The sequence below is a fragment of the Cryptomeria japonica genome, chromosome 5, assembly GCF_030272615.1.
Source record: "Cryptomeria japonica chromosome 5, Sugi_1.0, whole genome shotgun sequence".
NCBI classification, from domain to species: Eukaryota; Viridiplantae; Streptophyta; class Pinopsida; order Cupressales; family Cupressaceae; genus Cryptomeria; species Cryptomeria japonica.
In genome coordinates, this window is record NC_081409.1 from 907,879,231 (window position 1) to 907,904,280 (window position 25,050).

The 25,050-nt window shown below is 36.0% G+C and overlaps 1 pseudogene; it reads right to left on the reverse strand.

The window, feature by feature from the left end:
• Window positions 1–6,528: 6,528 nt before the first annotated feature.
• Window positions 6,529–15,494, reverse strand: LOC131066203 (subtilisin-like protease SBT1.7; annotated as a pseudogene).
• Window positions 15,495–25,050: the final 9,556 nt, after the last annotated feature.

Genomic DNA, 25,050 nt, shown 5'->3' on the forward strand with positions numbered 1-25,050 from the left:
CAAGATAGCTTTGAAGAGGATTGGTTGACCAAAATTAATTTTTAAAATTAAAATTAGAAAATGACAAGTTTGTGATCTTATGGTTACCATCACACCTATGTAAATAGTTAGAATAAGGTAACAAATAATTAAATGAAAGTAAGTGCCTAAAAAGAATGATAATAAATTAGATAGATAAAATCAATTTATAAAAATATTTACAAAAATAAATAAAATAAGACTAAATAGATAAGAATATATACACATATAAATAAATAAATAAAGATAGATAACCAACTCAACTTCACACAATATTAAATTTTTTTATGTATATTTAAATCTTACCTCAAAATACACTTCAATCTAAAATGATATTGATATGCCAATCCAAAATATATATAGAGAGAGAGATAAAGCATAGACATAATGGAGATGCGTGCATCTCAACATGACAATGGTGCCTTCACCTTGAGGAGTACCAAATGAAATATGGACAACGTGGTGGCTGACAGAGTTGATAACTTCTGACTTGCAACAAGTTGGATAGCAACACATTGGATAATAACTTAAATATTTTTTCGACAGAGGTATAGGATAATTTTTCTAATATATTACAGATTTGAGATCGCAAACATATGTTATTAAAACGACAACAGTTACAGTGTCAACTGGAACTGTTCGTAGCTTTTAACAATAATGACAATAATGACATTGATTACTTTTGCAACGTAACGCGTATTTTGTTGAAACCATTTTCAATTGTAATCGAAACCGACACTAAACCAACAAGTAGTGGTTGCCTTCGTATACTAAGTGATTATCTTATATAATAGGTTTATCTCACTGTCTCTTCTCTTCTCTGACTTTGGGTTACCTAACCCCATTATTATAATAGGTTTATCTCACTGTCTCTTCTCTTCTCTGACTTTGGGTTGAACAAAGAAAATGTTATTATTATATAGGGTTTATTTTCAATTGATTATTATTAATCATTTATTGGATACGAATATATTAATATTAGATAGTGTAAAGTATAAAGTAGTTGTACTTTTATAATTTTTTATTGTATTGAAAAGAAGTAGAGGTGTAGAATACTCTTCTTACACTAATCTATGAGACGAAGTGTGTACAAAAATTAATTGAGCGTACACTTATGGAGAAATAAATATAAAAACAATATTCCAAGGTACCCTTTTGGAATAGTTTGTATGGTAGAGCTAATTCCATGGTAGAGGCCACATGGTTTAGTCCAATTTGTCTTGCTTATAATTTAAATTCTCTACTCTAGTGAAAACATTTTTGGAAAATAGTTTAGTCTATCAGCCTATATGATAAAATATTGAACTCAGCAACCAAGGACATTTATGTATAGATATTCCTAGGTCATTGCAAAAACACAAAATAATCAATCGAAGAAACATTCAATTAGAAGACATCTAAAGTAAAATTTTGTGTTTAAGACCACATACTACATATGAATGACAAGCCTACAAATGTGAATAATTTATTTTAAAGGTTTGATTGCAACAAGCCTAAGGTTCATTTCTTTTCCTTCAAAATCCAACCTTATTGCACCTTTTAGTACAATAAGTTTTTTGAAACAACTACATAAGCTAAGGAAAGAAAAACTAACACATTCGTGATAATAAAGGATAAGTTGCAACAATTGGCTAGGAATAGATAATGCCACGTATTACATAGCATCAAACTCTTTTATACAAGGTTGCCTTGGTTATTTTCCTACTATTCTACATAATATTCTAGCTTCTAATCAACAATCATAATTTACTAACATATCCACAACAAAAAGTCACATTTCCACCTCATTAAAAATAGGTAAGCGCACCTATCTTCTTCAACTATATAATTCTCAACTCTGTCATTTAGATACATGATTATTTAATCATTCATGATTTTTTGTTAAATATAGATCATAGTATATATAATAATAAGAAAAAATAAATCCAAATAACATTATTAAGAAGTTGCCACAAGACTCCCTGTATCTCATCTTGGTAATTCTAAATCAAACAACTAATCCTTGGTGTAGGAGGAAACTTTGTGAAAGTCAAAATAATGTCAAAGAGGTTAGAGAATAGAGGAATATATTAGAAAAAAATATAAATTTTTCAATTGCTGATGGAGTTCTACTAGTTACAAATAGCTTACAAATTTGTGAACAACGAAAGAAGTTTGTAACCATTTTAGTAGTTGCATACCTTCCCTCATAGTTTCACTATCACCAAACAATCACATAACCACTAGTGTAAGTGCACTAAGATGGGGTACATAATAGTGGCCACATGTCCAAAAAAAATAAAAATGAGCACAATATATAAACATTTTGAATAAATTTAAATATCATGTACATATTATGGCTCAAAAGTCCAAGCCATGGCATGTACCTATTTTTTGAATAAAAAAAATGCTCATGCTTTTAGCATCCAAAATGTGTATGTATTTTTATTAGAGAAAAATGCATATGTGTTTTTATGAGATCAAATTGCATATGTATTTTTATGAGAGAAAAATACTTACGTATTTTTCTTAATAAGAAACTTATTACATATTTAACGTAACATGTACATATTTTTTTGATTTGAAGTTATTAAAAAATATCCTTATGCTCTTATTTTTGGATCCACAAAACACATACTCATTTTGAATTCTATTTCCTTTGTCTTCCCCTTGTAATTTTCTTTAAGATATATACATAAAATATAAAATTTTAGTATACTTTAATTTATATTTTATGAATATATTGACAAGATGTTTGGAAATTGTTTTAGATCTCTAGGAGTCATAATGTAGATTCTAGATTTTACAAGATCTTTAAATTTTTTAGACAGTCAAATTTTATTAATCAGTAGGCTCCTATCATCATTCTCTGGCTATCTATATATCTCATTCTCTTTGTCTCTTCTATGCTCTAGAGATATATGTTTCTCTAGACCACTCTCCTTCTCCACTCTCTACCTCTCTCTTGTCTCCCCAATCTCAAGATCTTATGAATTAGAGAGTCATATATAATAATCACCAAGATCCTATCATCAATCTATGTTTCTCTTTTTCACTCTATTTTTCTCCCTCGATCTGTAGAGCAATCACTTTACCTATCACTCTCTCTATCCCCATCTCTTTGTTTCACTCTCTCCCTTATCCCCAAGCTCTAAACCCATCTCTCTCACCATTTACTATACTCTATATATCCCCTCTCTTCTCTACCCACCTCACACAAATCCTCTCCTCTATGTAACCTCTCTCTCCCCTTCCCCTCCTCTCTCTCTCTCTCCTTCCCTCTCTCTACTTATCTTATCTCCTCTCCCCCTCTCCCTACATACCTTCCCTCACTCCCTCCATACCTATATATATCTACATAACGCTCCCTCTCTTTTTCTCCATCTAAACCTCAATCACCCACTCTCCACTTATCTCTCTCTCACCATTTCCTTCTCTACTTATCAATATCTTCCCTGTCCTTCTCTCTACATACCTATGTGTCCCTCTCTACATCTATTTAGCTACATAAATATCTCTCTCCCTCTCCCTCTCCCTCCCTCCCTCCCTCCCTCCTCCACTCTCTATTTATCTTTATTTTTCTCTCTTTTTCCACTAGATTTATACCTATCTCTCTCTGTATCACTCTCCCTCTCCCCACTCTCTTGCTACCTCTCTTTATCTTACTCTCTCTTCTCTCCCCAAGATATAGACCTATATTTTTACCTCTCTCTCTCTCTCCCTCTATCTACATACCTCTCCCTCACTCCCTCCCTACCTCTATGTTTCTACATACCTCTTCTTCCCTCCTTCCCCTCCCTCTCCCAACACTTATATATATATATATCCCCTCTCCCTCTCTCTCTATATACACCTCTCCCTCCATCCCTCTCTTTGCATCTATACCTATCCATCTATATCTAATCTCTATCTCCCCCCTCTCTCTCTCTACCTACCTCTCCTACCATAAATCTCTAATAAGAGAGGAAATTATGTTTGTCATGAGACATGGAGGGAGAGTTAGAGAAGTAAATATTGAGGGAGGGACAGAGATGTGTAATGAGATTGGGTCAGGAGTGATGGGGAGACTTGGAGATGGTAGAGATAGAGAGGTGTGAGAGAGAATAGAGGAAGGAGGAAGGGGAGGAGTAATAGAGAGGGACATAGCTATAGAGGTAAAAGATGTAGAGTGGGGGAGAGAGAGAGAGAGAGAGGTGAAATATATTCAGGGGGAGTGGGAAATCTATGTAATGATAAATGGAGGGAGGGAAATACTTTGAGAGGGGAGTGATAGAGGGAGGGTAAATGAGAGGATCAATAGAGAGGGACAAAGGAACAAAGATAGAGAGATGAGAGACCTAGTGGGAGAAAGAGAGGTTAGAGACATAGAGGAGAAGAGAGGGAGATGAAAAAGATAGAGGGGGAGAGGTATGTAGGGAGAGATATAGAGAGAGTTAGGGAGAGAGTGATGAGAGAGAGAGAGAGAGATTTCAAAACAAGAGGAAAAGCAAATTGATATTTCCCTAGGGTTAAACTTGGTTAATTGATTCAATGCACGTAAATAAGCACAATAAGCCTAGATTAAGTGACTCTAGCTAGTAGATGTTAAATTATAAAAAGTACATTGATAATTAAACAAAGATATAAAAAAATGATGCTTCATTTAATAACCAAAAATGATGCCATGTAGGTAGAAGTTTGAAATCTATATATTGTCAACCTTTGAATATAAAGTCTCTCTATTTATGTAATTATTCAGAATTTTGTGTAGGATCTCTACCCTATCAAAAAACAAGTTCATGAGTTTGGAACGAATTCAAAACCTTTGCTTTGTACGAAGACTCTAGATTCATCTTGAGAATCTATGAGCTTTTACTCTATAGGTTTATTTAACAAATTATTTTTGAAGTAAAGATTTATTTTATAAAAAGTAGGACTACTGTTATTCAAGAATACCATGGTTGAATTCTCATACAATCAAGCTACAAAGACTATACACCTTAGTCCACCTCCTAAAATTGAACAATATTGGAAACAGTCAATAAGTAATATGATGCAAATTTTTTTACTCTTTTTATTATACTAGACTAAAACAAGTTGTTCTTGATTAATATCTATAATATCATTTTTGTGTTTATGGATTTGATTGCGAATGAATTTTTTGAATTAATGTTTCAGGAAACATAGAAATGATTTTGATATGGATTGTGGAAATATGTTAACACTAATCTCTATAATGTTTGAACCCTTGACTACATGGGATGATTAGAATGAATGTATTGGACATATTTAAATATTTTCTTAACACTAATCATCATTAGTATTTAAATGCATTCAATAATTTAATTTTAAAGTGTAATTAGTTGGCTCAAGATAGAGAGGGAGGAGGATTAGTTGACCAAATTTAAAATTTAAATTTAAGTTCAAAAGTGACAAGTTATGAGCTTAAGGTCCACCCCACACCTACATAATTTTTATGAGAATAAAGTAGTGGTTTAACAAAAAATAAAATGAAGACTAAATATATAAAAGTAGTGGTCATTTTTCTAATTTCTTTATCTATTTTTTTAATTTCTGATTTGTTGTTGAACATCTTTAAATTTGTTAACACTAATCATCATAGTATGTAAATGCATTCAATAATTTTGTTTTAGGGTGTGATTATTGGCATAAGATAGAGAGGGAGGAGGATTAGTTGACCAAATTTAAATCTTAAATCTAGGTTTGAAAGTGACAAGTTATGAGCTTAAGGTCAGCCCCACACCTACATATTTTTATGAGAATAAAGTAGTCGTTTAACAAACAACAAAATGATAAGACTAATTGTATACAAGGACTGATCATTTTTCTAATTCTTTTATCTATTTTTTTTTTTATTTGTTATTGAACATCTTTAAATCTGTTAACAGTAATCATCATAGTATTTAAATGCATTCAATAATTTTATTTTAAAGACTAATTAGATGGCTCAAGATAGAGAGAAAGGAGGATTAGTTGACCAAATTTAAATTTTAAATTTAAGGTAGAAAGTGACTAGTTATGAGCTTAAGGTCAGCCCCACACCTCAATATTTTTATGAGAATAAAGTAGTGGTTTAACAAACAACAAAAAAATAAGATTAAATATGTAAATGTAGTGGTCATTTTTCTGATTTCTTCATCTATTTATACATAGACATTTTTTTATATATTTAGTCCTATCTTATTTATTTATGCAAACATTTTTTTATATAAAAAATGTATATGTATAAATAGATAAAGAAATAGCAAAAATGATCTCAATATTATATTATTTATCATTTTATACATTTATTTACATATTATTTCGAAACTAAGAAGAAAAATAAAACAAATACCTTTTGGGAGAAATGCATATACAAAAGATAGAAATGCAGACATAAGAAGAAGCAAGTTACATGGCAATAGTGCGTGGTAGTCTTTAGTAAGTTCCTTAGACACCTGCACTTATTTTATAGCGGTATTAGTGGGTATCAAGCGGAAATATAGCTGAGAATATAAGTAAAAACAGAGAAGAGGGCAAACAAGCCATCTACTACAGCAGACCAGAAGCACTATAAGTGGTATTACCAGTTGAATAGTCTAGCGATAGGATGGAGATGGAACTTTGAAATGCTACGATAACTGGACTTCGGACAATGTGTTTCCCTCCGTTGATAGAATTCCACGTTATCTCTCCAAATCGGACTGTCCCGGCTTGGGCTGTCCCTTCATTTTCAAATTTCACACTGTACTTGGCTTGCTCGTTTGCTCTTTTGAACCTCAATTGCTGTGGCTCCACGCTTATTTTCACGCCGCGAGGGCTTTTCACGCTCACCTTGTATACAACATTAAGAGCTCTGCCCACATATGTGACTGTTCTGTTCTTCACCTGAACAGGTTGACTGCGTGCTTTAAAAGCCACGGAAAATGAGGGGTAATTCAGATCTGTGGCTTTCAAACTTGGTTTGCGGCAGGAAGCGTTGGCGAGAAGAGCAATTTGTTGTTTGGTGTAGTTAAGAGAGCAGAGAAAGTCAATGTAGTCTTGAAATCCTATATCGTAGACAAGCCCAGGATCCACCGCAGCTTTTGGATCCACGTGACCTGCACCCATTGCAAAGGGGTCAGCTGCCTGCATGGTATATGAATCTATGATGGGCTGGTTTGCGTTGTCAAGAATGTAAGAAGACGTCATGAGGGCAGATTTTATGGCGGCGGGGCTCCACTTAGGATGCGCGGCTTTTATCAGCGCTGAAACACCACTCACGTGAGGGGCGGCCATTGAAGTCCCTGATTTAAATTCGTAACCATCTCCCACGGCTGCCAGAATGTTGACGCCCGGAGCAATGATATCAGGCTTGAGAATAAATGGATAACCTTTACTCGGTCCCCGAGAAGAAAACGCAGCAACCATGGGAGCAAGTGTTTCCTTTCCAATTACAGTCGAGCCTGTGATGTTCATCGCGGCCTTTGCATTCTTCAACTGGCTGTTGATATAGGATTTTAGTCTTTCACCAACTCTAAAACTGACGGTCATACAGGGCAGTTTATTAGAGTCTGTAATCCGCTGTTGTGCTCCTAGACGCACTTCATTTGCAACAATCATTCCTACTCCGCCTGCCCTGGCCACTTCGTTTCCCTTCCCCGAAACACCGGACTCCCCTGGATTCTTGGAAATTAATAACTGGTCACACAGCACTATTTTACCCTTCACCACTTTAGGGTCAAGGCTGCCACGAAGACAACGCTTTGAGCTGTTGGTGCTAGAAGCATACACCACAGAGAACGGACCACGCAATTTTCCATCTCCTTTGTAGGTGGAGGTGCCTCTGTATGTCACTCCATTACCCAGTAGTACAAAAGCAGGGAAATCTCTGTCAATACTGCTGGCGCCTACAGTCGTAATCCATGGCACTGGATTACTCAGAGAAGATGAAGATGGTCCTCTGTTTCCTCCCGAGGCAGAAACAAGAACACCCTTTTTTATGGCCCCGAATGCTGCAATGGCTCTTACGCTCTGGTAAAAAGGCACGTCTGTTGAACTGATTGAGATTTGAATCAAGTCGACACCATCGGCAATTGCGTCATCTATTGCCTTCATTATGTCCGCGTCGGAGCAACCCTTTTCCCAGCACGTCTTGTAGATGGCCAGCCTGGCTCGTGGGGCCATTCCTCTCGCGCTTCCGCTGGCAAACTGAGTTCGAACATTCACTGCAGCTCCCGCAACAATAGAAGCAACGTGGGTCCCATGCCCACCACTGTCTCGAGCAGATTTGTATTCCACCGAGATCGTATTGAGCTCCTTTTCGTAGCCTTTGAAGTAGTATCGAGCTCCGATGATTTTCCTGTTGCAGTTGGAGGAACTGAAATTCTGCCCGACTTGACAAATTCCTTTCCATCTGGTGGGAACGGGTCCAAGGCCTGCACCACTGAAGCTTTTGCTCTCAGGCCATATACCTGAGTCAATCACGCCCATGATGATATCTTCGCCATAAGAGTAATTTTTCCATACTCCAGAGGGGCCGGAAAGACTCAGGAAGTCTGGTGAATGCGTGGTGTCTAGTTGATGAATAGAAGATGGAATTACAGCTAAACACCCGTCCATACTCTCCATGGCTTCAGCCTCTGCAGTGTTCAGCGTCGTAGCAAAGCCATGCAAGACAGTATCATACGTATATAACAACTCCCTTGCATTTGGATCTGACTGCGAGAGCTGATCAAGCATTGAAGCATACCATTTCTGGTGTGAAGTAAAATGGTTGGGTTTCGCTGACTTGCTTACGTGAATGATGTATGGCTTTCGTGTTGGTGTGCCTTGTTCATCCTTAGCACTACCCAACGATATGGTAGAGAGAGCAGCCAAGATGAATACCAAACTGCAAACGCAGGCGTTCGCCATTATAAGTAAACAAGGAGGAGGAGGAACAGGATTTTATGTGGGAGGATGAAAAATGGAGCACGTTTTATAGGAAGCAGTCGAGGCAGAGGCAGCTCGCATTGGCCGGCCCAGATAAGAATGGACGGATAGGGTTGACAACTTCTAAGGCATCTCGTTGGATGCGTGATAATTTAATTAAAAAACACTTAAAAGAGATTAGCCAAGTGAATAATTTTTTAAAGGGGAAACACACAAATGATGCTTAGAAAAGAGATATGACCTTGAAATATTGTACTTCATGCAAATGGATACACAAGTGCATAAGAAATAAAAATGATGTGATATGTTTCTTATCATGCACAATGACAAATATATATAAAATTATGTTTGACATATTTCTTGTGAATTGCCTTTCATAGAATTTTTCCACTTGGTATAATTAATAACTTTAAATAAGAAGTTGGTGATGATGCTTTTCATCATGTATAATGTTAAACATAAAAAAATGGAAGTTGGTAAAAAACGGATCTTTCATAAATGTAAAAATACTAACATTGGATAATTATATGAAAGGCAATCCACAAGAGATTACTATATTTCTATGAATATGCTAGTATATTTGAGGCTTTCAAGGTACATTCTAATTGTACTTTGAAAGCCATGCCTCCTTTTGTGAGTCATATGCTATTGGATAATTATATGAAATTAGAATCAAATTTTACACTTCAAAGTTCTTTTTTTTAATGTTTTATATTCATATCGTAGCATGTGTATATACTTTGGTATCTTGAAATTCAAGCTTCAAAGTTCTATTTAAGCTTATGAATATAAAGCCAAAACGAACGTAACCCATCCCTAAAAAAATACACAATTCGATTATTAAAAAAACACCATTTTATAGGTCTTTGAATCTAAAAAAAAATCAAAAGTTCCAAAGTACATTATCTTGTGTATGTAGCTATATTGGATAATTATAAGAAACTAATATCAAATTCAACGCTTCAATGTTGTATTTTGTTAATGTTTTATATTCGTACTATAAAATGTGTATGTACTTTGGTATGTTGTATGTGTATGTTCCATTAAGCTTATGAATATAAAGACATTACTTAGCATATAGACTCACAAAAGGAGGCATGGCTTTCTTGCATAGGCATATTAAGGCTTCAAAATTATATTAGAATCAAAATATGTATATGTGATGCCTTAGCATGTGACTTACAAAAAGAGGCATGGCTTCTTTTCATAAGCATAAATAGAATGTTTTATATTCATACTATAGAATGTGTATGTACTTTGGTACCTTCATTAAAAAATAAATATGTTAGAAATTGTGCATGATGAGAAGCATCATCACCAACTTCCTATGGGTTGGGTTCATTTTGGATTTTGTTACAAAATAGTATTCTTTTTACATTCAAAGATATAAATTAGTATTTTGTACATTCATAAATTGGGTTCGTTTAGATTCAAAGATATAAAATAATTTTTTTTACACTCAATAAAAAAAATGCCATGAAAATATTTTAGGTTTTTAGATTTTTCACATTATATCTTTTTATTCTTACGAAAGTTTATTACATTCTTATAAATTATTACATATTTTCAATTCCATTCGTAAAATATCTAATAGAACTTTGTACCGTTGATGCCAATATATTAGCATGACATGAATATACTAGATTCCATTTGAATAGTTATTTTGTCTCAAAATTATACAAGAGACAATCCATAAGAGAGATGGAAAAAAAAATCAATTCATAAAGTTGCTAATTATATCAAGTGGAAAAATATTGTCTATTTACTTTGTACATCAGCCCACTTTTAACATTTATGAAAGGAATGCCTCGTATAGTAAGGCTAAAATTATCTTGGAAAAAATAAGAAGGTGGTGAAAAAAATGTTTGACATAATTTTATGAAGTTGGGTTTTTTACTAATTTCTTATTTTTATGAAGTTAAATTTATTTACATGAAGGAAATTGACACAATTCAAGTATGAATATGAAAGTTGGATTTTTCACCAACTTCTTATTTGATGCTAATTATATGAATTTATGACATATCTTTTGTAGAAAAACCCCTTGTATAGCTTCACATATCTTTTATGGAAAAAACCCTTGCATAGTTTAACATATCTCTTGTATAGATAGGCTAATGTATAGTTTAAATATATATAGTCTTGTAGTGTTTTCAACTCCCATAGAGTTGTCTCTTCCTTCAAACTTCTCCCTTTTATAATTGTATATTAAAATGATGTAATGATTCTTCTCATCATGCACAATGTCAAGTATAAAAGTTTCTAATTATATTGACTGAAAAAAGATAGCCTATTTACTTAGTATATTAGCCTATTTTTTACATTTATGAAAGTTAGGTTTTTCACCAACTTTCTACTTTTCCCAACATTATTTTTTTTATAATGAGAAATTCATATATGTTTGGAACCAAGTAAAGAACCACAAAGTATCTTTATTGTTGCGACTTGTGTATGCTAGGACAACCTTGTATAGTTACTGTCTCAAAATTCTATGGGAGGCAATCCATGAGATATGCCAAAGATTTTTTTTTTTTTAAATTCATAAAGTTGCCAATTATATCAAGTGGAAAAACTTAGCCTATTTTAAATTTTTTTGAAAGGATTACCTTGTATAGTTAAGCTAAGTTTATTTGTACATTTGCCCATAGAATTATAAGTTTCTACAAAATTGGGGTTCTTTACAAATGTAGATTCATAAATTCATAATTTTAGCCTATTTATAAAGTAAATAAGCTAATTTTATCCACTTGATATAATTAGGAACTTTTATGTTTGACATTGTGCATGATGAGAAGCATCATCACACCATTTTTATATACATTTTTATAGAATAGTATATAAGCATGATGTGATGATGCTTCTTGTCATGCACAATGTCAAACATAAATGTTGCTAATTATATCAAGTGAAGAAACTTAACATATTCGCTTTGTAAATAGGTTAAAATTATGAATTTATGAACCTAAATTCGTAAAGAACTTCAATTTTATAAAAACTAGTAATTTTATGGGCTACTATACAAAGAAACTTAGCCTAACTATACAAGGTAGTCCTTTCATAAATGTAAAAAATGGGCTAATTTACAAAGTAAATAGGCTAAGTTTTTCAACTTGGTGTAATTAGAAACTTTATGAATTTTTAAAAAATTATGTTTGACATATCTCTTGTGGATTGCCTCCCATAGAATTTTGAGACAATCTAGCTATACAAAGCAATCCTAGCATACAATAGTTGCAACAATACAAATATTTTGGGGTTCTTTACCTAGTACCAAATATCTATGAGTTTCTCATCATATCAAAAAATTTATGGGTAGTAATCCACAAGAGATAGGTCAAAATAATTTTTATGGGACTATAATTCTGAGATAGACTATCTCAAAATTCTATGGGAGGAAATACACAAGATATATGCCAAACATAAAAAAAAAATTAAGTTTGACATTGTGCACGATGAAAATCATCATCACATAATCAAGGTAAAATTAATTGGGTTCACTCTCATATTAATCTTGTGTAATATTAGAGGTAATTACTCATACAAGGCAGTCCTAAGCCATCAAAAAATCATAGATGTCTAGAACTAGGTAAAGAACCCCCAAGTATCTTGCATGTTTGTTCCATAAACTTATAATTGTATATAAAAATGACATGATAATGCTTCCCATCATGCACAATGTCAAACATAAAATATAATTATATTTGAAGGTAATCCACAAAATTCTCGGGAGGTGATGCAGAGCAGGGGTAGGTTGCCTTCAAACAGATCACAAACAGACCAAGTTTCACAATTATGGGGTTTAGTTTGATGGTTTATCATGAACTCTTCAAAAATCCCTTTGGGTATACTAGACCAAGCCTATCTTCCCATATCTTTTAGAAAAGGCTTCAACCCAGTAAAAAAAATACTATTTTGCTGAAAGTTTTCAAGGGCCCAATTTGGCGAGTTCTTGTGTTTTTTTAGGTCTAGGCTTTGTTTGTGGCCTGAAGAAGCTGTTACAGGTTATGTGAGCCTGGGAAAACCCATCTTGTTGTTTGATGGTGCCTGATATACTCTCAATCTATGTTTTTTGAGGTCTAAATTGCTTGTTGTCTTAGACCATTTGTTTTGCTAGCTTGGTCTGTAATGTTGCATTCTTAGTGTTTGGCTAGTGTTTGGTGTTTGTTTGTTGTTGTGTTTGAATGTTTCCATCTTGTCCAGCCTCTATTCTAGGATCTGGATGCCCATAAGTCCATAAAGCTTCAAGTCCTCGTCAAAACCTGTGGTTTGCTGCTACTAGTCCAGTCTTTTCTTCATTGGCAACTCTTGGTTGTAAAGGGTTTCGAGGCCCCTTCAAAACTTGTTTATCCTAATAAAAAAAAATTGAAAACCTCTCAAGTGAATTAGAAAAACAAGTTGTACTCAATAATGTATTGGTTTAAAATCTTGGGCATGACTCATTCATGAACACTCTTCACTAGGTCTCAATCCTTGTAGCCCTCTCAAACAAGTTTTTGGGGCATAAATTTATATATGGACAACTTCAGATAGAAATGAAAACATTTTTTAGTACCCATTTGGCCATTTTCCAACATATCCATTTTCTATGTAGGGTTACTTTGGAACACGGGGATCAATAATTGACTGGTAATTTTCTCCTAAGGCCTAATTAGAGCAGGAACACATGTATTTTGGCCATAAATCTCAAATAAGAATCAATATCCCATAAAGGAAACTTGATTCAACTACCCATTTTGTCTTTATACAACATATGTCAAAATGGGATAGAGTTTCTTTAGAAAATGTGCCTCAAAAAACCATTTGGGAGGGTTACAAGGATTGAGACCTTGTGAAGAGTGTTCAACATTGAGTCATGCCCAATATTTTGAACCAATAAATGATTGAGTCCACCTTGTTGTTCTGAGTCACTTGAGAGTTCTTCATTTGGTTTTAGGATTTGTTTGAATCCTTTTCTAAAAGATATAGGAAGATAGGCTTGGTCTAGTATACCCAAAGGGAGTTTTGAAGAGTTTATGATAAACCATCAAACCAAACCCCATAAGTGTGAAACTTCATTAGTTTGTGATATGTTTGAAGGCAACCTACTCCTACTCTACCTCAAGTGGTATTAAATCATGGTTCTTATATGTGGAAAGAAATTTTGGTTGTTGTGTTGAAGATAAGAGCAAAATGCCTCCAAAGGCAAATGCCATTGCAAGAGAAGTCACTCAATTGAAGTAGAAACATGCTAGGGAGATGAAAGAATTAGAAGAGAGGATGGATGCAATAATTGAAGCCCTATAATCCAATCAAAGAAGAGATGAGTTCATAGGAGATGTAATTTACCAAGAGGAAGATGAAGAGTCTCAAGAAGGGTCCGAGGAGAAAATGGATCCTGAAGAACAAAGGATGGATAGGCTTTTGAAAGAAGACAAGGGAGAAGGTCAGAAGACCAAAGTGTTCTTACCCATGTATGGAGGGAAGTTGGATTGAGAAGAGCTCCTAGATTGGATAGGGGCCTTGGACAACCATTTTTAAGTGAAGATGTATAAGAGGATCAAAAGGTGAAGATGGCTAAATCAAAGTTGTAAGGACAAGCTTTTTTGTGGTGGGATGTTTGTGCAAACTAAAAGAAGAAAGAAAGGGAAGTTTAAAATAACCTCATGGGATAGGATGGTGGCAAAACTGAAAGGGAAGTTCCTACCAAGTTATTATAACATTCAAATGTTCAACATACTACAAAATCTCAAGCAAAAGAGCTGAATGTGTAGGCCAACATGGAGGAACTCTACAAATTAAGTATAAAGACAAGGCATGAAGAGGATGAAGAAGAAATGGTGGCAAGGTATCTCAATTGCCTAAGGTACAAAATCCAAGATTAATTGAGTCTCACCACACCAAGGTCAGTGGAGTTCTATAAACTGTCAATCAAAGTTGAGGACACAATAAGGAGGAAGCAACACAAGCAAAATAGGGGCAAAGGAAACACTAATAGAGGAAGAGGTTCAAGGTAGTCCTATGAATACCAAGAAGATTCAAGTAAAAGAAAAGATGAATTTCTTGATCAAAGAGGTGGATTTAGAGGCTTTAGAGGAAGATTTGGTGGACAAGGTAGAGGTTCAAGCTCATTTTCAAGGAGATATTATCATTGCAATCGGTTTGGACATCAAGCATGGAAGTGTCCAGATAAAAAAACTTCTACTTCAAGTGGTGGTGATAAAAGAATTCAATTGGTGCAAGAGGAAGATTGTGAGAGCATTCATTCCCCTAATCAGATTGTTGATCCAAAACTAAGAGAAACCAAGTAATGATAAGAAGAACACTCCTCAAAGCATCTAAGGAGAAAGAATCAACACAAAGGAGAACACTATTCAAGAACACTTGGAAATGCAAAGGAAAGGTATGTAAAGTTGTAATAGGCTCTGGAAGTACAGATAACATGGTGTCTATTGAAATAGTTGATAAACTTAGGTTGGAAAAGCTACCTCATGAAAAACCCTCCAAAGTGTCTTGGCCAAATGAAATTCAATCTGTTTTGGTGAATGAGAAAGCTTGGGTTGAGTTTAACATCAGTGGATATAAGGACAAATTACTTTCTGATGTGTTGCCCATGGATTGTTGCCCATTGTTACTTGGAAGACCATGGCAGTTTAATAGACATGTCATATGTGATGGTATACACAATACTTATACTATTGAATAGGATGGAAACACCTTCACTTTAACACCATTGTAGGAAGAGGACATGACCCAAAAAAAAAAAAAATTGGAGGAAGATGAGCGGGCAGGCAAGGCTTCCATCCACCGAAGATTCAGAAGACGAAGATGCAGATGGAAATGCAGACAATGTTGGTCCGGGATTCCTTTCCTTGGACAGTGTTTTTGCTGGTCGTGGTGCTTCTCTTCCCTGCGTGGATGGGTTTGGGGGTGGTTTTGGTTTCACCCCTCTCTGTTTATGCTGCTCTTTTATCCCCTGCATCTGGCTTGTCCTACGGGAGAAGCGCTCAACTATTGTTATTTTGTGGAGGGTATGGTGTTCATAGAGGGGTATTTTGGTGGGGTGCAATTCGCCTTTGGGATCCTGATGGAGTTTTTTCCACATCTCTTCTTGTTGGATCTGGTCGTGCTTCAGATGGATGCATCCATTTTGAGTTATTTTTTTAGCCTTTCATGGGTATGTTCTAGATGACTGTGATCTTCAAAGGTTTTGGCTCTTCTCTTGCTTGGAGGTCGATCTGTGGTTTGTTTGCTTTCCCAACTTCTCTCTTTGTTTTCTATCTCATGGTTTGTTTGTTGAGATGTCTATTGAGGTGATCCCAACCCCTATTGAGGTGGAGTTGTGTCTGGCTTTTCTTCCTGTGAGTAGATACAGGGAGAGGTTTTGGATGGCTTCTCTCCATCGTCGATCTCTTTGCTATTTTTTGGTTCTGGGATCCATGTTAAAACTTAGTGTGTTGGGTTTGGGGAGACTACATAAACCCTGTTGGGTGGATTTTACTGGCCTTGAGATCCTTATGATTACCCTTGTTTTCTTTTTTTAAATGAATATTAAGGGAGCCTTGTAGACACCTAAAATTGTCCTGTCTAATTAAATAAATATTTTTATTTATTTGATTATTTAATCTTAAGTCTTCTATTAATTAAATAAATCTTTATTTATTTAATTATATCATTTATCTTCTTTTAGCCTTTTTCCTCATTTAAATAAATACTTTTATTTATTTAAATTGTCCTTTTTCTAAATTAAATAAATACTTTTATTTATTTAATTAATCCCACTTCCTCTATTAAATAAATAAATAAATAATTCATTATCTTTTTCTACCCATGACACATGTCATTCATCTCTTAATTCCTACACTACCTACCCTCTCATTATTTTCTTATTTTCTCTACCTACCCTCTAATCCTAGCCAACCATTTATCTTTTACACCTCTTAATCTTATCCCTCCATTTCTTCTAGTGTCTTCTATATAAGAGGATGCTTCTCTCATTATCAATCCCCTCCCAAGCATTCTAGCATTATAGCTTTCATATGCAATCAAGCCTACTTCCAACCACATTTCCATTCTTTATTGAGCTCTTGTGCACACATAAAATCTGAGAGAAAATATATCAAGAAAGAGAAATGGAGATAGGAAGAATGGAGATTCAAACCCTATTAGACATGTGATTTTATTGATTTGCATTGTCTTAGGTAATCTTCATACGTTATGGTGGATCTTTGATGTTGTTAGGCTAGGGTTTTGTGGTTGAATCTATTCAGTCTTTCAATATTGTTGTTTCCATTTTTGCCATAAACATTTTGGCACGCCCGATGGGAATATTGTTCCTTTTGCATTTAACATCTTGGTTGCAAATTTTATGCTTTTGAAGTTGCAGATTTTCATTTTCGTGTCTATGCATTCTGGGACCACGTTTTTTATTTTCTACTGTGTTTGTGACCTCTGGAATTGTGTCTGTGTCAACGGCAATATTTTACATTTTTTTAGATTGCAGAGCCGCATTTGTATTCCCAAATCATGTTTATGAACCTTTTAACCACGTCTGTGTTGCAGATTCACGTCTATGTTGTAGAAACGTGCCTGTGAGGTTTAAAGTCATGTCTATGTCGCGAAACAGCGTCTGTGTAAGATTTAATCTCATTCGTGTTTGGTTTTTGTAGTTTGGGTTTTTGTTTTAGTTTTTAAGGCTTCATTTCGTCATTTTGATTTCAGATCTGGTTTATTCAAGCTAATATCTTGTGATCTAGCTAACAAATTGGTGCAGCTTGTCCTTGAAGCAAATCGCATTGTCGAAGGCCTCTTTTTCACAAAGTATTTTGGATCTACAATTTACCTAACTTGTGTGCTTGTAGGAGGGGTATTATAGAAAAACTACTAAGAAATCTTTGTTGTAGAATTTTGACAAGGGTTTTCTTTTGATTTTTCATTGTTTTCCTTGTTTTAAAAGATTAGCAAACACTTCAATTGGTGCACTAAAATTGAACCAGTGTCTTTTGTGTCTTGGGCAATAGGCTCTTTGTGTTTAATCTTTACAGGACATGCCTCCTCGTGTGGTCATTAGGACTACTAGTGAGGAGGGAACGTGGTGCAGGAGCACCTAGGTCCTAGTTTCTTGTTTTTACAAATTTTGGCTTGTACTAACCCTAGCCAAGTCAATAGTGAATAAGGACTCTAGGATGGTCCAAGAGTGAGTATTTTGTCAATATAGGTCTAGGAGGAGTTCATTTTACCTAGGATTGCATTTTGTGTAAATGGTGAGTTTGAGTAGGTATTTGGCCTTTTGTTGGTCAAAAGTGCTAAAAGTTGGAAAAAGAATTAGAGAGGGTTAAATAGGCCATAGACATGTTTTTAAATTTCATATGTGATGACTGGATATAGATCTCTTAGGTGGGAGAGATCAAAAGTGCAAAAATAATAAAGTTGCAAAAAGTTGTCATGACAACTTTTGTCCTGAAATTGGTTAGCGGTGGATTTAGGGATTTCCCTACGCCATGGAAGGACTCCACATGTGGGAAATATATTTAAACCCCCTCTTGCATGTTTATCAAGGTTGGTGTACTTGGATTTTGAAAGCAATAATAAAAATACAAGATTTTGGATTGCACTTTTCATTGTTTTTGTCAATTTTTACATTCTTTGAAGGTTTAATGGATTGAATCCATGAATCCAATGATGGATTGAGGTTTAGTAGTGTGTTTTAGGGTAGGATTTTCATTTTCAAGATTTTTATTTAGCATTTACTACTGTTTAAGTGATTTGATTCACAAGTACCCAGTTTTGGCTTGTAAATAACAATTTTCTTGTAAATATGGTTGCCCCATGAGTCCCACACATGCTGCCATCACGGCTAGTTGGGGTATGGTTGGGAACCTCTTGTAAATTATAAATATGTAGGTTCAAGTACTGGAGAAGTGTTTGGATATGACTATCACCTCATTCTAGGCGAATCCAAAAGCAACCTGGCTAGAGAAGAAGAGGTGAAAAAGTCGTGAAGAGTGCAGGGATGAATGCAAGAACATCATTTATGAATTTAGAGGAGTCCATGGAATTGGGGAATAATTTTATGTACAAGGAGGATTCTTGAAAAATCCATTTAATAGCAAAACCCCAATTTGCCTACTCACTGCCGGTTTAAGGCCTTTAAAACCCTACAAACCCTCATTTTGGGGTTCATACCTTGTACGGTCAGACCAGGGCCTAAAACCAAAAAACTATAATAGGCATGGGTGTATCATTGAATAAAATTTAAACTTGTTTGGGGGTCCTTTGAGCCATTTTCCTCCAAGCCCTAGAAAACTGGTCTTGAAGGCCTAATTAGGCCTAATTCCTTGTAGCCCTTTTTTGGGCAAGATTGTAAAACCGGTAGGAAATCTAAAGGTTGAAACCCACCAATGGACTCCATTTGCACTAAAAAAATGTTAGAGGACCTCATTACACCTCTGCAACATCTCATATCAATTGGGGGTCATGTTGACTAGTTGAGGCTAAGAGGCCGGAATTGACCACCTAAGAAGAACAGTGAATGGATAGGGTTCCTAACCAAAACACCTAAAGCAAACACCCTAGTAAGGACAAGAATCAAGCCCTAGAAGAGAGTGACAGGGACTTGGAGAGATCAACTAGGCCTGGTAAGCTGGTGGAATTGAGCAACATCAACTTAATGAAGTGTTGAGCAGGCTAGGTGAACTCTATCAAATTGGTATCAAAGCCTAAAAGATTTGGGCTAGTAAGGTTGATGTCCTTGTTGTTAGGAGAGTCAGTTGGAGACAACATGATGACCAATTTTGAATTGGCAAGTAAAGTGGAAGATCAAGAGGAAGAGAATACACTCCTAAAAGAGAAATTAATTGAGTTAGAGAGTAAGCTTGGTGCAATTGAAACCAAGGCTGATGAAGTGTTGGTAAAGGTGGAAGGAGAAAAAGGGAAGGGTAAAGAAGTGGAAAAGATAGACAAGATACCTGAACCTAACCCTATCCTAGAGCAAGAACCTTTCTTGAAGGCATTGAAGGCCTTGAGTGGAAAATCACTGGAAGGATTGCCATTGTTCACTGGCAAGATGGAGGCAAAAGTGGTCCTAGAATGGATAGAAGGTATGGAGAACCACTTTGAGTGTGAAGGCATAACTGAAGCCCACAGAGTCAAGGTAGCCAAGTCCAGGATGAGAGGAGCTACTCTCACATGGTGGCAATTTGTACAAGATGAGAGGAAGAAAATGGGCAAAGCACCCATCTCTTCTTGGAAAGGGATGTTAGTCAAAATCAAAGAAGTCTATCTCCCTGATGACTATGAAGTGCAAATTCATAGGAAGAGGCAAAAATTAAGGCAAAAAGATCTTGATGTCAGTAACTACACCGAAGAGTTTCACAAACTTAGCCTTAGATCTCATGTGGTAGAAGAGGAGAGTCTCAAAGTTGCTAGGTACCTAAATGGCCTACAATGGAACATCCAAGAAGAAATTAGTTTGATGAACCCAAAAATAGTCCATCAAACTTCTCAACTTGCCCTTAAGGTGGAGGAAAAACTGAAAAGAAGACATGACTCAAGCAACAATAGGGGCATAGGTAAAGGAAAAGACAATAGAGGCCATAGAGGAGGCTTTGGTGGAAGAAGTTTTGAACAAAGAACACAAGGAGAGTCTAAACTCACTGAGTAGCAAGATAGTGGCAGCAGTAGAGGAGGATTCAATAGAGGAAGGGGATCAAATAGTGGTTCCAAAGGAAGATCTAGCAGCCAAGGTAGAGGTTCCTCACACTTTGCAACAATGAAGTGTTACCATTGTAACCAACTTGGCCATCCAGCATACAAGTGTCCAAAGAAGGGATCATCATCACATGGTGGTGAAAGAAGAATGAGCTATCTTCAAGAAGAGTCTTCAAGCAGAAAGACTTTAGAAGTTTCCTTAGAATCAAAAGTAGGAGATAACTTGATGATCAGGAGAACTTTGATCAAAGAACTGATTAGAGAAGAGCCTCGCCAAAGAAGGTCCTTGTTTAGGATCAAATGCAAGATTTTGGATAAAGTGTGCAAAGTGATCATTGATTCAGGGTCTAGAGATAGCATTGTGTCAGAAGAGGTAGTGAGCAAGCTCAAATTGCAAAGAATACCTCACAACAACCCTTATAGAGTCACTTGGTTGAACAAAGGAAAACATGTTCTTGTTAATGAGCAAGCATGGGTGGATTTTACCATTGGAAGGTATAAGGACAAGGTGCTATGTGATGTCCTACCCATGGATGCATGCCTTATTCTATTAGGAAGACCATGGCAATTTGATAGACAAGCTATCCATGATGGAGCCAAGAATGCATATTCATTCAAGAAGGATGGAGTCGCATTCAAGATTCAGTCTATCCTTGAGGAAGGTGAAAAAAAGGCAGGAGGTCCTAATGTTCTTTTGGTGAGTGAAAATAAGTTCTTAAAGACACTTGAGTAAGGTGAAGGTATAGGGTTTGTACTTGTGATGAAGCCCAAAGAAGAAGACAAGAAAGAGCAGCAAGATCTACCATTAGAGGTGCAAGAATTGTTGAAGAAATTGAAAGGTATAGTAAGAGAAGGACAGCTAGCCACCTTACCTCCTAAAAGAACCATAAGCCATCAAATAGACTTCATTCCCAGAGCATCCTTGCCTAATAAGGTAGCCTACAAAATGACTCCTCAACAAAACATTGAAATTTCGAAGAAAATCCAAGAGCTCTTAAACCAATGCCTAATTAGGAAGAGTATTAGCCCTTGTGGTGTCCCTACCGTGTTTGCACCAAAAAAAGGTGGTACTTGGAGATTGTGTATTGATTCTAGAGCCATAAATAGGATCACCATCAGATATAGGTTCCCTATTCCTAAAATAGAAGACCTAATTGATTGTTTAGGGGAAGCCAAGTACTTTACCAAGATTGACCTTAAGAGTGGCTATCATCAAATTAGAATTAAGGAGGGTGATGAGTGGAAGACTGCATTTAAGACTACTCAAGGTCTTTATGAGTGGCTTGTAATGCCATTTGGCTTATCCAATGATCCAAGCACCTTCATGAGACTCATGAATGAGGTAATGAAGGACTTCATAGGTAAATTGGTGGTAGTATATCTTGATGATATTCTCATTTTCAGTAAGGATGGGGCAACACATATTAGTCATTTGCAAGATGTATTACAAAGATTGTATGATGAAAAGCTAACCATGAATTTGGATAAGTGTGAGTTTTTCAAGTAGGAGTTGGTTTATCTAGGGTTTGTGTTGTCTCAAGGAAACCTCAAGGTGGACCCCAGCAAAGTTGAAGCCATTGAAAGTTGGCCTACTCCTAAGGCAACAACAGAGGTGAGAAGCTTCCATGGACTAGCTCAGTACTACAGAAAGTTCATTAGGCAATTCAGTGTTATATGTGCACCCATGTTAGACACCATTAGAGGTGGAGTAAAGGAAAAGTTTCAGTGGGGTGAAGCAGCAAACAAAGGTTTTGAAACCTTGAAGGAGAAGATAGCTACCCAACCGGTACTAGTGTTGCCTAGTTTTGAGAAACTTTTTATTGTAGAGTGTGATGCAAGCAATGTTGCAGTAGGTGTTGTCCTAAGCCAAGAGGGAAGACCAGCAGCCTTCCATAGTGAGAAGCTAAGTGATTCCAAGAGGAAGTACTCCTCTTATGATCTTGAGTTGTATGCTTTGGTGCAAGCATTGAGAAAATGGAGACACTATCTCCTACCCAAAGAATTTGTGATGTACACGGATAACCAAGCAATGAGTTTTCTGAATTCCCAAGACAAACTCAATCACAAACACATGAAATGGGTAGAGTATATGCAGGCCTATACATTCACCATTAAGCACAAGAAAGGGCAGTTAAACTAGGTAGCTGATGCACTAAGTAGGAGGCTCTTGACAATCCAAGAAATTCAGTTGAGAAGCATAGGTCTGGACAGTTTTAAAGACTTGTATGCAGAGGATGAAGACTTGTCAAGTGCCTACCAAGTATGCAAGGAGTGTCAAAATCATTTCCATAGTGAATACTCAAATTTCACTTTACAAAATGGGCTATTGTTCAAAGGTGGACAACTTTGTGTGCCTAAAGGCTCAATGGGGAAAAATCTTATACAAGAGAAACACAATGGCAACCTTAGTGGTCACTTTGGAGTCAATAAGACTCAAGAATTGGTTCAGATGTTCTATTATTGGCCAAGGATGAATCAAGATGTGAAAAGGTATGTGGAGACTTGCATAGTTTATCAAAAAGCCAAGGGTACTTCAACAAATGCTAGTTTGTATCAACGACTTCCCATACCAAGTAGACCTTGGGAATGCATTGGCATGGACTTTGTGGTAGGTTTGCCAAAGACAAAGCAAGGATATGACAACATTTATGTCATTGTGGACAGATTTAGCAAAATGGCTCACTTTGTGCCTTGTAAGACCACTCATGATGCATGCCACATAGCTCAGTTGTTCTTTATGGAAATAGTAAGGATACATGGTTTACCATTAAGTATAGTGTCAAATAGGGACTCCAAATTTATGAGTCATTTTTGGAAAACATTATGGTAAAAGCTTGGCACAAACCTCACTTTTGGATCATCCTACCATCCTCAAACAAATGGGCAGATCGAGGTGTTGAATAGAAGTTTGGGAAACTTATTGAGGTGCCTTACCAAGGAGTATGGGCAGACATGGGATCAAGTACTTGCTCAATCTGAATATTCATACAATGACACCATAAATAGGACTACCGGTAAAATCCCTTTTGAAGTAGTCTATGGTGTGCACCCAAGAGGCATTTGTGAGTTGAGGGATTTAGGAAGTGCAGAAATCAGAAGTGGATATGCAGAGGACTTTGCTCAGTCCATGAAGGAGGTCCATGAATCAGTTAGGCAAGCTTTGAAGGAGAACACAAGCAAAATCAAACAAAAATTTGATGAAAAGAGCACTTGAATAGAACAAGACTACAACAAGGAGTGCCAAACAAGTTACAGATGAGGAGGATAGGTCCATATGCCATTCTAGCTAAGTATGGTGAAAATGCATACAAAGTGTATCTTCCTAGTGACATAGGCTTGTCACCGGTCTTTAACATAGCTGACTTGGTTGCATACAAGGGGCCAGTCCAAGGTGTAGAATGTAGTCCCATAGAGGTTTCAGATGATGTCCATAACCTTCAGTTACCGGCCAACTATAATCCTAAGGCCGAGAAGGTATTAAGTTCAAGAATTGCCAAGAAGACTAGGCATCAAGCCTATTGGGAGCATGTCATTAAATGGTAGGGAATGGATGATACTGAGGCTACATTGGTGATGGAGTCAAAACTCCAGAAGCTTGGAATTGATCCAACACTAATTCCTCAAGAGGTGACATGATCTCTTTTTGTTAGGGAGAATGGTGCAGGAGCACCTAGGTCCTAGTTTCTTGTTTTTACAAATTTTGGCTTGTAGTGACCCTAGCCAAGTCAGTAGTGAATAAGGACTCTAGGAGGGTCCAAGAGTGAGTATTTTGCCAATATAGGTCTAGGTGGAGTTCATTTTACCTAGGATTGCATTGTGTAAATGGTGAGTTTGAGTGGGTGTTTGGCCTTTTGTTGGTCAAAAGTGCTAAAAGTTGCAAAAATCATTAGAGAGGGTTAAATAGGCCTTAGACATGTTTGAAATTTCATATGTGATGACTGGATATAGGTCTCTTAGGTGGGAGAGATCAAAAGTGCAATAATAAAAATACAAGATTTAGGGATTTCCCTATGCCATGGAGGGACTCCACATGTGGGAAATCTATTTAAACCCCCTCTTGCACATTTATCAAGGTTGGTGTACTTGTATTTTGAAAGCAATAATGAAAATACAAAATTTTGGACTGCACTTTTCATTGTTTTTGTCAATTTTTGCATTCTTTGAAGGTTTAATGGATTGAATCGATGAATCCAATGATTGATTGAGGCTTACTAGTGTGTTGTAGGGTAGGATTTTTATTTTGAAGCTTTGTATTTAGCATTTACTAATGTTAAGTGATTTGATTCACAAGTAGGCAGTTTTGGCTTTTAAATAGCAATTTCCTTGTAAATATGGTTGCCCCATGAGTCCCACACATGATGCCATCATGACTAGTTGGGGCATGGTTGGAAACCTCACGTACATTGTAAATATGCAGGTTCAAGTACTGGATAAGTGTTTGGATATGACTGTCACCTCATTCTAGGCAATTCCAAG